General features: G+C 39.7%; 2 long non-coding RNA genes across 2 annotated transcripts; one reads left to right on the forward strand and one right to left on the reverse strand.

The window, feature by feature from the left end:
- Positions 1–1899: 1899 nt before the first annotated feature.
- On the reverse strand, positions 1900–5496 carry LOC116803637. The gene is made up of 3 exons (XR_004363706.1): positions 5363–5496; positions 4510–4810; positions 1900–2595 (listed from the first exon to the last, which is right to left on the reverse strand). It is a non-coding gene; the product is annotated as an uncharacterized LOC116803637 (long non-coding RNA).
- A 1759-nt stretch (positions 5497–7255) lies between these two features.
- LOC116803631 lies at positions 7256–12507 on the forward strand. Its single transcript, XR_004363700.1, has 3 exons — positions 7256–7791; positions 7866–8003; positions 9622–12507. It is a non-coding gene; the product is annotated as an uncharacterized LOC116803631 (long non-coding RNA).
- Positions 12508–13589: the final 1082 nt, after the last annotated feature.

The raw sequence follows: 13589 nt of genomic DNA on the forward strand, positions 1-13589 counted from the left end.
GCCAGCGTTTCCAACAACTCACTTATGCCACTCAAATCAGGCAACATAAAAATGTAAATTAAACTGCAAAGCTTAAGCAGCTGAGAAGAGCAGTGGAATTATAGACATTATCCAGCCGGCAATCATAAGATATTGCAACAAGAGAACAGAGGGCCAACTCCCAAATGTACAGTTACGTCTTCAGAGCCAACTACTAAATTAAGAAACCCGGCCATAAAGCACCGGCCCACAAAAGATGAAGGAGCTCGAGAAAAGCGGGAAAAGCCGAGCGAATGGCAGCGGCAACAAACAATTTTACAACTTTAGGCTCGCGCATACATAAAAATAAATTTCTTATTTACATAGAGAAACTTTTAGGTTGCCAACCAGCGAACAACAAAATAAAAAATGTAACTGAAATCAAAATAAAAACCGCAAGAAAAAATTCCCCATCCCATTGCTGAAGTGGCAACAAACATTAAGAGCGGCAACATTTGCATATTCCGTATATTTGGCTTTTGCCTTAATTTGTTTGCACATATAAGCACACTCCCACGCACACACACAATCTCAACAAAGTGACTTTGCATGTTTAACAGCTCAGCAGATAAGGATCCAGTAGAACAGGACCTTCGCTGAATCTCGATTCAGGTCAAACAAGCTTAGGCAAATATTTGAATATGATTAAATTTGTCTGGAATTAATTCATTGTTTTCACAGATCACTTGAATTCAAAGAGAATCAATTATAAACGAAAATAATATCCATTTAAAGCTGTTCTTTAATCGATATATGGTACTTGCCCTGTACCCATTCAAAATAAATAAATAATGTCTTAGTGCCTAATTATGCAAAATATTATATAGTTATAACTAATTCATTCTGCAGTTCATCAGAGCACTCTCAATGACAATGAAAGACATGCAAAGCTGAACGGATTTATGCGCACAAAACATTAAAATTGAATATTTTCATCATTAGAACTCAGCACAATTATTTAGCTGTCCCAAGATAACTGCTCTATAAATAAATATCGCAACGAAAATGTGGAAAATTTATGGTGAACCACATGGCGTGGAGATCGGGCCCAAACTGTTGTTGGTAACCAAGCATTAGGGCTAACGATGCATTGCGATGCTTGTGTGGTGGGCGGGTATTTGTATCTGTATCTGTAACTGTGTGAGCCCATTGTATCTGTGTGAGCCATATTTGCTGATGCCTATTCCCAGTGCACCATTTGGCCCAGTGCTGGTTGGTTGATTTGCTTACGCCGCCAGACGCAGTCAAAAGTGTATTTAGACAGAGGGGAGCTTTTTTTCACAGTCATTTGGGCACATAACAATCTTTTCTTTTTTTCTCGCTCGCAGGACCTCTTCTTCTCTCGCAGTGGCCATAAATATTCTGGCATTGTTTTGCTTTATTATTTTTATTGTTATTGTTGTTTCCCCCATCAGTGTTTGGCTCTTCACAATTTATGTTGATTATTTTTATGGCGCGGTCGCTTGGTGGCCAGTCAGTCCGTCGTATCAAAAACAGGAAACTAAAGCCCGGCAATATGTCAATATATGGCATAGTCTGGCCCGTTGTTTGGTTTTTGTGTTTAACGTTTAACATGACAAATGGCCACGCCCCCTGGCTTAACGCTTGTGTTGTCAATGAATGGCAATTTATACCCATGCATACTTAAAATCGCAAACAAAGGAGCGTGCGATAACAACATGGTTGAAAAAGTTATGGAAAATGTTTAGAAAGAGCCACGTACCATGCCAGTTGGAAAAAGTTAAATAAACAAAGCTCACGGGTTGCAAATCAAAACGTGATTTTTACACAAACTTCGAATAATTCGACTATATGAAATTTGAGAAACCACTTCTACTTTTTTAGTTTTCTACTTAACTTTAATATCATTATCATTTAAGATTATTTTGACAAACAAAGTTGGCCTTCCCAGGAGTTCGCGGGTACATACAGATGTACTTCTCAATTTCGAAACAAACTATTTCCGCATAAATTATAGTAATAATTACGCAGTCTGGTTTCAGCCCAGATGAAACATTAACAGCCATCCGCACACAATTCTGAGGTTAAGCCAGAGTTCCACAAACAGGCATGTGGGCGATGGCATCATGGTTGGCTGCTCACCAAGTTCTGTCTGAGCCAGGACTTACCAAGTGGCTTAACCACCAGCAGCCCAGCCACCCACTGTCCTCCGGTTTCGGGAGACCTCAAAACTCGTTGGCTCCTTGGTGGCCCCCATGCTGATTCTTTGTGTTGGATTCAGGCTCGTGCTATTTTAGTAGCTGGCTATTAATATTTTACTTCATCCTCGATGTTTGTTTGCTTGTTTGTTTGCCTGGCTGACGCCCTTTTATTGTCGTTGTTGTCATCGTTGTCGCCGTCTTCTCTGCCATTAATACGCTTAACATGGGTAACATGATAAGCTAACAAGTGTGTTTGTCTAGGTTTTGACTTGATTTTGATGTGGTTTGCCCTCGCTGATGCTTCGCACCACTTGAAAAGCTTTTGGCCTTGACTTGGTTTCTTCTCAAGCGGTTTTGTCAAGATTACCTTGATTTAGTTTCCCCTCCTTTGGCAGCACATGAATACTGGGGGCATCTGAAAGGGCAGAAGGGAGTTTATAAGCGGAATTACCTGCATTTACTGTACTGGCTTAAGCTGCAAAAAGCATGCGTAAAAGCAAAAATTAATCCCAATCGGTTGTGTAAAAATTCATTACACTTCAATCAATCTAGAGCAAAATAACGTTTTATTAAAGTGAGTTTTCAAAATATCGAATTACCAAAGCGCAAATTCATATTCATACCGTACTCAAAACTGAATTTAATTCAATTTTTCCGCTAATGTTTTTTGTGGCGGTGCCTCACAGTGGCAGTGGCCGAAATTAATTGGAGTTCATTACAGCCATTAGAAAACTACAGACCGCACATGGAAAATCAATTAAAAGCAGCGTTAGATAACAAAACATTTGCACGGCCACCGCAAATCGCTGCCGCAGAAATATAACACAAAAACATTTGGAAATTCGCTACCAAACACCAAATCAGCAGCCCGACAAACCAATGTGGGGAATCCAACGCTGATCGTGTCAATATTGGCCAACTTCTGTGGGCCGCCAATTGGCTCGAATGGATGATACTTCGAGTGGGAATAAGAATTTATTAGAAATAACTCACAGTATTTAATTATTATGTAAGGAGAAGTACTTTTCTATCTGCACTGGAATATTATGTAAGAAACGGAAACACAAGGACTTCCCCATTTTAAGTCACTGCTAGCAATGAAATATATATTTGCAGTGCCTTGTTTACAACTCGCATTTGCACTTGTTTGACTTTGGGGTAGTAATATACATATTCCAAATACACGCAAGTACTTGCGAGTAATCCGTTCGTGTGCAGGTGCACTTGCTCCAAGTAAAGATGAGATTATCCCCAGACGCAGACACATGGCAAACAAATGGAGAACAGTGGAGCACAGCAGCCAAAATGAATAAAAAGGGCAAACAACGGATGCGACAAATTTGCATTTGATGCGCGTTTTCCGCACCCAGAAAAACACCCACAGATACAGACCTCGGTTGGGCAAAAAGCAAATAAACAAATAAAATCCCTCAACAATATACAAAAAATATCGACGGCAGTCTGTGAACTCAACGTGCATCTGGAGTGCATAAAAATTGGATTGAACAAAAAATTCAGCCGGCAACAAGGAAAGTGTTTTTAAACTTTTAAAAGTCACACAGGACCCACATGAAATATTTACTTCGATGAGAAACAAAATTAAAAATATGTAGATTAAGTATGGCGAGAGAAAAAACATGGTTTTAAACTCATGGTTGAGAGTCACAATTAAAAATCAACTTTAATCTCTTTTGTTACCCTTTGAAATGACTTTTGAAAATCTAGAATTATCGTTTTCTGTCAAAACCAGTTAGGAAATTCCCATTTAATTGGCTTTGTATCACCTGTGTATTAATTCAGACGCAATTAGTTCAGTTCCAATTCAACTTCCCCTGGGTGATGCGTGCCAAACATTCAACTCATGATGGGGATTGCAAATGATTTCAGCATCTGTGGCTGATCCGACCGACTGGGAGCGGCATTCGTCAGCAGATGCAAGGACACCTGAGACTGACACACTTTCTCTTTAAGCCAGTTGCAAAAGCGAGAAATTCGCAGGATTAAGAGCCGTAATCCAACGCCTCCGCCTGCTGCAATCCGGTTCTGTTGGAACGCTGCGCCCTTGCAGCCATAACCACCAACCCAACAGTCCACTTGTGCATCGGAGCGTTTTGCCAGCGACTTAACAACATTTTGCATTCTGTCCACTGTCAGCGGGCGTTGTTGCCTCGCCTTCTTGCCTCGCCCAACTCTCCCCAGCCCCAACTCAACACCCCCACCCCATTTTCCCCCGTTTTCCCACCACGAGTCCTGCCGGTGCAACGGCTGTCGTTGTTTCCGTTTCCATCGCCGGGTAGGAACATTTTGCGTAATCTTGTTAGATAATTACCGTGTAGGGACCGTGCGGTTTCCTATCCGTGTGAGCCACCCTCCCAGTTGCACGTGTATGGGTGTAGGCCAGGTCGGTAGGCCGTTTCAATTGCCCAGCCCTCTTCGCTGCCAAACGCTTCAGATACTCAAAAGCCGACCCAATTTTGGGTACAATTCTAAATGACTGTGACGGGGGAACGAACTTCACGGTCTGTTCTGCATATTCTTGGCAAATCAAATGGCTTGTGAGATATCAAATTTATTCAGGCTCAAATGGATTCAACTGGTAAAAAAAGATTCGCAGTGCATCTATTTTTAAACTATAATAGGAGTGTGCATTAGATTTTCAATTTACATTAAAATTTTACGAAATCATTTAAACCAATTATGGAGCAATGACCAAAGCCAATAGGCAACACTCAAATGCAATAAATTTTAAAGCCATATAAGTAGGATATTTTCAAATAATAGTTTTCTTATATGCTGCGAGCAAAAGAAGTGTGAATTGAATGAGTAGATTGGGAAAATTGGCGACTTAATGATGTACATTTATGCTGATGTAAATGCATTTATGCTCGATCAAGTGGAAAACAATTATCACAATTATGAAAAAAATTAAAATTAAAAATAAAATTTTAATTTTTTTAAATTTATTAACTGTTTTTTCAAACCGAATTATTCGCTCTTCTTTGCCTTCGGCCTATTTTCCACTTTTACTTTTTGCGCCGCCAATTTACATAATACAAATTGCAATTATCTTTAATGCGCTTAAGCTGAGAAATTGACTGGTCAATTAATATGAACTAATTAAATATTGGGTTGTCTTTAAAGCCCCATTTTATTAAACTTATATAAGTTATTTGTCATCTTACCTGGTTCGTAAAATTATGCGTCCCAAGAACGAGCTTCCAGAATAAATAAACAGGATGCAGTACCAAAATATAAATAAAAAACGAAAAATATTAGCATTTTAATTTTGATGAATTTTAGAGCTAAGCCAGCTAGAACTTTTGTTCCAAAATACTTTCATATTCACTTGTAATTAATTCTTTAAAAGCAGTTTTTAGCTATTAAAGTTCGTAAATCTTTTTTGGAGTGTACCGTACTATAGTTATTTTACCTATTAAACAAACGGTAACTGGCTATACTAGATTTTTTAAAAGAGGTGGTTAGTTAACAAGCACACGTTCTGATAACATCTGTCACATGCCTAAATATATTGTTCCATTTTCCATAGATACATGCCAACAATTATTTCTTAATATTGAGCAATTAATATAGCCTCCGCTAGGTGGAGCCACTGTATCATCTCGAAACAGTTGCTATCACCATCATCCTTGGGTATCTAGTCGTCGAGATAGCCTACTTCTGACTTGCCTTACTTACAATTCCAGCTAGTCAGATGAAACTTCTTATTTGCTTATATTTACAAATTTAATAGTTTTTCAATTTTTCATTGAGTTCGTCTGACTTTTCCCCCGCTACTCCTCCGCGCCCCTTGCCCACTGGAACTTTTTGATGAACAACAAGCAGGAAGCGACTGTAGGAAGATGGATGCCGCCAGCCGGGCCGCATAAATATTTTAGATTTTCCACGCTTTTCCAGACTTTGTTGCTGTCGCAGGGAGCGGTATGGCACGGGCGTGGTTGAGAGGGATCTGCCATGGCAAAGGGTTAAACCAGCTGGCAGTTGCATTTTTCCAAGGCCTATTCTGGCAACTGGCAACTGGATTGTTGCCCGTTCTGGCCGTGTCGCTTCTGCCTAGTTGGCCAAACTTGGCAGCCGGCAACTGCAATGTTGACGCTGCTGTTGCAACAGCAATGCGGTGGGTAAAATGGGTGGATCCGGCCAGGATAAGGGGTCCTGTAAAAATGCCCAAGCTGCGGATTTCTGCACAGAGCGAAATGTGTTGAAAGGCGAGGCTCTTTAATTGCTTAACATTATAGAACAAGTTGACCCGCATGTTTTCTTGAGTTCCAGTTATTTTTACAGCTCTTTATATAAAGATCTTATATTATTTCAGTACAGATATATGAAAATATAAAGTTATTTACTGTGCTCACAACATCGTTTTGTATATTGGTTTTTTCCGTGACTCTGGCTCCCTTCTGACACATGGCAGGGGTCTTGGTATTAATTTGCTGCCTGCGCCAAAAGTGCTTAATAAATATTTTAATTAAGAATAAGCCCAGCCCGCCCGGGTCAAAGCCTGTTGTGCAGGATGCGCAGGACACACAGGATGCACAGAATGCGGTGGATCAGATTCAAGTGCCTGGCAGGTCTTAAGGGTTCGAGGCCAAATTGGTATGTGCAGCCTAATGACACACGCACAGGCTTTGATGGATAAATGATATTACATGAATATGTAAGTCAAGGCAGGTGAAACGGGATGAACTATAAGCGGAAGCTTGAAGAGAAAGTATCCTGGCTGCAAACTTTTACTCGGACACAAATATTAAATATGATATAAAATAACTTAATTAACTTAAAATTCAAGCTGTGTGGCCACTTATTGGAGTTTCCAATTAATTAAAACAGCCATAAAGCCAGCTTTAAATTTGCGAAATTAGTTTTGCACATGGCCCAGAAAGTTTCAAATTTATTTTTTGGCAATATATTAAGCGCAGTGTTAATCAAGAAACTTTGCAAAATTGTAGAAAATGTTATTTTAATTAATCAAATTTCTTAAATAATTTTTTTAGTCGAACGATTAAATCTGAAACGAAAGTTTATTCCGAAAGTTGGCCAAAAACTGCGGAAAGTTCAAGTTGAGTCGAAAATTGCATAAACTCATTTGTATAATGCACACGCTCTGCCATCCAATCCCGGGCCCCACCCCCCAGACCCCAAGCCCCCCTAGTTTTTCCCGATCTTCCTCTGTCTTTTGTGTGTGAGTGTGTCCCGCTCATCTGCATATGCAGCGATGGAAGCGCTGAAAACTATGACTCGAAAATGTGACCTGCTGGATGCGCAGTCGGGAAAATGGGAAAATTTGCAAGCGGGAGTTTAGGGGGTCGGAGTGGCATGGCCTGGCCTTGGGCGACATTTAGCACTCGCCACGTAGCCTGGCCGCCACGCCCACCCACTTGGCCGCCCCTTCTACCAAATTTGGCCCCGAACATGGCGGAGCTTAACTGTGACACATTTTACACATAATTTTCAACACCTAAATCCGCAAGTTAGTGCCAACCATCAGATTTTGCACACGTTAACGCAAACATAAAGCGTCGGATCTCGGATTTTCGACTGTGCGGCGGAACAGGAGCAGGACCTAAAAAGGATGCGCAGCTGGACCAACCAGGTTGGTGCATTTTAAAGCTTTCAAGACGTCCGAGTCACGAATAAAAAATTAAGCACCAAGTTCACTACTTTTAGTGCATCCGAAAGCGAAGGAAAGTCAAGTGAATATCCAACGCAGATCATCGACCTCATCGACATCGAAAACAATCTGTCTTCGCGCCGAAACTTTCAATGGACAGTTCATAAAAGGACACAAAGAAGGCAAAGAAGCAAGTAAGACGAATACAACAAGCTAATTTAAATTCTAATGTAATGTAAAATTATAAGCCAGTCTAAAGCTGTGAAAGTTGGACCTATTCTGGCCATAGTGATAGGCCAAACAAATATATTGTATACCAAGCATTTTGAACAAATTCCTATCCTTTGCATTTAAAAATTCCCATAGTATATATAACGTACTCATTACTCAAACTGCAATGCCAACAAACGTGAAATAATGCTTAATAAATTTAGAAATTGCCATGTAAAGCATTATACATTTGCACAGAAGAACGCTCAGTGGGCATATTATGATTTATCAACATGGGAACACGGCCCTGCAAATGTTGAGCACATCTGGCTATATGATTTACATATCAAGCCGACCGTCAACTCCAATGTTGTTTGTCTTGTTGCTCCCAAAGTTGTTGACCGTCCATCACGTGACGTTGCCTGTTTGTTTTAAGCAAAAGTTTGCATTGTTGGGACACAGGAAAGGAGAAAACTGGGGAGCACCATATCCTGCAACTTGAAGTGAAAATTAATAAAAACAAAAATGTTTTAGCCAGCTGGACACAATAACATAAAAATACTGAGGAAAATTAATATGCAGCTTTTGATGTATGCTGCATGCAGCATATGTTGCATGTTAATGCAAATGTATGAAAATAGTTTATGTCGGTCTATTTTTCTATGAAACGGCTGAAGAGGAGTTTACAAAAATTGAAATGCATTTCTTTTAGCTTGCTATGCTAATACATAGTTCCACTTTACAAGTGAAAATCATTTCTGTGATTTCCAAGAAACTCATCTGATGAATTAAATTAGGCTTATGAGGGTCAGTTCATGTATCTGAATAAGTAGTCAATAAGAAGAGTACTCCGACCAATTGCCGCCCCCAAAAGGCGAGGAAACATGAAAAATCTCAACATTTTGTGCACCACCGACGAACAGCTTTTATACAAAAACCACTCGGAATAAGCCTCCAACCCCCCAGCTCGACCTCAACCCCATGACCCCGGACAAAGTCGGTTGGCCTGGGTTGGCATGAAGATAAAATGCCCCTGAGGAATCGGGCAACAGTTTGTAAAAGTTTTCAATAAGCTTCTGCTATATCGAAGCAGTTTGTGGATGCGCAGCGGAAATGCATAAACATTTATAAGAATTTCCTTTGAAAGCATGTTAAACATAATTTCGTGCCGAGGGACAGGATGGCAGAGGCTTTCAAGGGAAATGTGACAAGAGAAATCAATTGAAGTTACTTGTAAATGAATTTCGTCCCGAAATTTTCAAGTTGTGCGGAACAAGTTTGCTTAATTTGTGTAATGAAGAAATCCCAGAGAAGTTGGATATCAGCTTTGGAGAAATGTTAAATGAAACTTTGAGAGTAAAATTTGCTTAGGAGAATATTTCCAAGTTAACAGGCAAAAATTATTGTTTTTAACAGTAATTATTAGGTCCAATTGACTTTACAAAGAATATTTAAAGAAGTTACATACAAAACAGTGCCTATTGATTAACATATATATATATATATTTTTGCTTAAAACTTAATAATAATATAATAATAATAAAACTTAAATAAGCCATTTATAATTTATACTTTACTGTTTTTTCTACTTTCTTTTACCAGCTTAAAATGTGTTTGTATAATTTCGAGCCATTTAAAGTTAATTCGTTTGCATTTATCCAACCATCGAGTGAGCCCCAAAAACAAATGCAAAAGAATGCTCATCCCTGGAGGATTTCCCCTACCTAGTGTCTCCATAACTCAATGGGAACCTATTGAATCACAGAAAATTAACATGCATATATCTGGCCAATGCGATGCGACTCGATCTGATGTGATGGAGAAGCTCGTGCAGAGCCCACAAGGACACATGTCGCCCCATGGAGAGCCCCAGCCCGCCAGTCCTGTGAATCAGAACAGGACTCTTGTGCCGTTTGGCATACGAAATAAGCACAAACAAATTCGATAACAAATGGTTTGGAATCAAGACAACAACAATGCAGGGGCTATATACCATATATTTATACAGCAGGAGGAGGTGGGCAAAGAGCGAAGGACGCTGGTGAGTTTAGGAACAAATGACATATTGTCGGGGGCAGAAAAATCCCGGAGAATGGGAGTCAGCATATGGTTAGCCTGATGTGACTTTCAGTTGGTTTTTGTTTGTGTTTAACGTAAATATAAAATTTATTATCCAGCGAAGCGCATAAATTAGCCAAACAAGAAATCAGAAGCAGACGCAAATTGAGACCAAAACCCACACATCCCCAATGAACTCGACTTGATGATAATAACAAATGAAATCAAATAGGTGGAATGTGGGATATGGGAGCCATATGGGAGGGACCAACGGATCCCAAAGCAACCATCATTAATTGTGGAGAGTTCACAATTTGGATTAATGAACTATTAAATGCGGTTCTCAATTTACGAAGCGCTGAACCAATTAAACTGTCTTTGTGGAGTATATATGAGTGGCTTTTAGCCAGTTAAATGTCATTTTAAATGATTTTTTCCACATGAGGAAATTTGAACAGTGCTGGCACCCTTAATAATTTAGAAAACATTTCGTATGTGTTTTTATTTCATTATTGTTAAGGCTTAAACAAACAAACATTCTTTTACTAGATTGAACTCCTTAAACATAAAAATTAAATATTTTTTCTAAAATATTCCTTTTAATTTAATGTTTACATCTAGACGTTTACGCACTATTGATACCCTGTACTGGAACTCACCTCAATAACATGATGAAATAAAAGCAGTAAAGCCATGTTTTTTGAGAGTGCACTCTAGCTCCACCTACCGGCAGTCTGCAAGTTAAGGAAGTAAATTCTCAGTGTTAATTTCCCACCCACATTTATATTGATTATTGATTATTGTATTGAGTATCTTTAGTTGTTTATAACTTCCTTAGTAAATATCAAATTTCGCATCCAAATAAACCCTCTGGGCCTTTGATATCATTAGATTCACACTTAATCATGAGCAGGCTAATTAGATGTCTTTCGTTTGGCGCATACAAGTGGTAATTTTCCCAAAACAAAGCACACGCTCGCAGTCGGTTAATTAACACATTTTCGCAGATTTCACAGTTTTCGCAGCCTTTCCCGGAACACTTTGTTCTTAGCAGGGGCGCAAAAAGGGGCAAAAACCTGGGGCAACGTGGCTTTTGATGTGTTCCGACCATAACTTTGCGGCCCAAAGTCGCTGCCAAGGCTAAGGACCTCCCTGTATGCAAAGTCCCTTGAAAAAAAGTATCTGCAAATTCCCAGCAAAATCCATGGCAACATAACCAGCAGGCAGCGGTAACGAAAAGTTTTTGGACAAACCGGGCCGAAAACTTTCAAGATTCACAACTGCAACACTTGCAGTGTGTTGAAAGTGCACGCACACTGGCCTAATCCCGCTCACAGATACTCCACACAGACAAACACCCATTGCGCACATCCTGCATATCCTGCCTGTTTACCAAATGAGTTTTGTGCTAGTTTGTTTAATGCCTGGGGCCGCAAAATTTATGACGACATGCCGAAGGGGTACCAGCAAGGGGATGGAGTCCTATCTATCCGGAGAGTTTCTTGGTGTAATGGACAGATAACTGTTGCCTAATTGTTCTGACATTCATATGCAGCGATGGTGGCAGTCATAAAAGTTTCATTCCATTAAATTCGTTCTCGATTCATGTAGTTTTATTTTAACTCTGAAGTTTTGAGGCTACCCAATGCAGCTTGATCAATTGGAAAACTAATTAGAGCTTGACCTCTGGGGCAGCAACAAATTATGGTTTGGTTAAAAGTGTACAATAAGATTTAACAGATCAAACTTTATATACATATATATATGTATATGTAAATCATGACATATCACGACTGTTCTACGCAAGCAACAGTTCGGCAAATTTAATGATTGCGTAATTTATTCCCGTATTTTTAGATTAATTCTGGATTTCCGAAACGTTTAATCAATTAATTTATTCAATTAAATTTTTACTGTCAATGGCAGCTCCGCATCCTCCGCATGTCCTAGTTTATGGTGGTGCATTATTTTTTGGAATTCCAATGCTCGTGAAAGGCGGTGCACCTGTTGCCTGGACAACGGTGACACCGAGTTCCACAGCACACGTGGGACATAAATTCCATTTCATTTAGCTCTTAATTCAATTTTATTTAAGGGGGTTCGTTCGGGGCGACGCAATTATCGAATGCCCCACGTAAATTAACCCAGAAACGTTTCCATGCATAAAATGCCAAAAATTTAACTAAAATTATGCACATTTGTGCGGCAGAGGGAGGAGGGGGTGAACATAAAGAGACTGGCAAAAAAGCCACCAAAAGCAACGGCCTTTTGAATAGGACTTCCCAACTCCCCGGCTGGAATGCATAAAACGCTGATTGCAGCGTGTTTCACCCGCGTTTTACCCTTTTTATTTCAGCGAACGTGACTGAATTTACACGCAAATAAATACAAAACTATGGTAAGAGCAGCTACTGCAACAAGAAAAACGGCTCCATGGTTAAGCAAAAGACAAAAAAAAAAGGGCAAAGAAGTGCAAGTGCCCGAATACAAATATGAAATGCGGCTGCCGAAACAAAAATGCTATTTATTTGCCAACCCAATGCTAAAAACGAAAAAAAACCTTCTATCACGTTCAAAATATGCATAAAGAGAGAGCGACAGCAGCGGCCGCCAGGTGGCGCTAGTCAGCGAGCGGCAAAACGGAACCGGAAATGCCGCCGCTGACAGCGAAGCCTGTTTAAAAACGAAGGAAAGTCACAGCTGCCATCGCGTTATCTGCATTTTGTTGACTCTACATCCTTTCACTGCTGCCCTCTCCCCTTTATCGCCGCATTATGCATGAAATATTCTCTATGTTTCGCTTTTTCTCTGCCCTGTAGGCAAGGTGAGATAAATGGGGATTACCCTCAAATAAATAGGAGTGAATGTATCAAATTGCAGGGAAGAAAGAAGAGGCCAAAGCTTTTCTTATTGAAATAAAAAATTCGATGGAAAGGCGGGAACTTTGCCATAGAGCTCTGAACCTTATTGCCAAATTCAATTGAAACTTCAAAGTGTACACAACATTTTAATAATATTACTTTTGCATAGCTTTATATTGCGAAACTACCCTTTGTTAAAAAAAAGGGAGAGAACAGAGAGAACAGCTTAAACTTTATTTTATCTGTGAAAGAGGTACAACCAAATAAAATATGGACATATGCAAAATGTACCAAAACCAACTGATTTATCACGTCAAATATTCAGAAATAGCATACTACTTTTTATAAGTCCCATTTCTGTCTCATTGGCCAGTTTTGTTTCCAAATAGTCATAAAACCAAGTAAGCCCCTCAAAGGAGCACCCAATAAATGGAGTAAGTGGTCATTCAAAAGCATTCAAGTGAATGGTAAAGGGGGATTGCCATTTAAATGGCAGCCCGGGTCATTAGTTGCCACCGAAGAGGAGCCAAAGTCAAAGAAGACTCTCTGACAAAGGGCAAAGCCCAGCTGCAATGTCAAAAGTGCGGCATGAGTGCAAACTGATTAATCACATTTGGTGGGCTTACATTTATGGCAGATGTGGGGACATAT

This window comes from Drosophila sechellia, chromosome 2L (genome assembly GCF_004382195.2).
Source record: "Drosophila sechellia strain sech25 chromosome 2L, ASM438219v1, whole genome shotgun sequence".
In the NCBI taxonomy this organism is placed as follows: domain Eukaryota; kingdom Metazoa; phylum Arthropoda; class Insecta; order Diptera; family Drosophilidae; genus Drosophila; species Drosophila sechellia.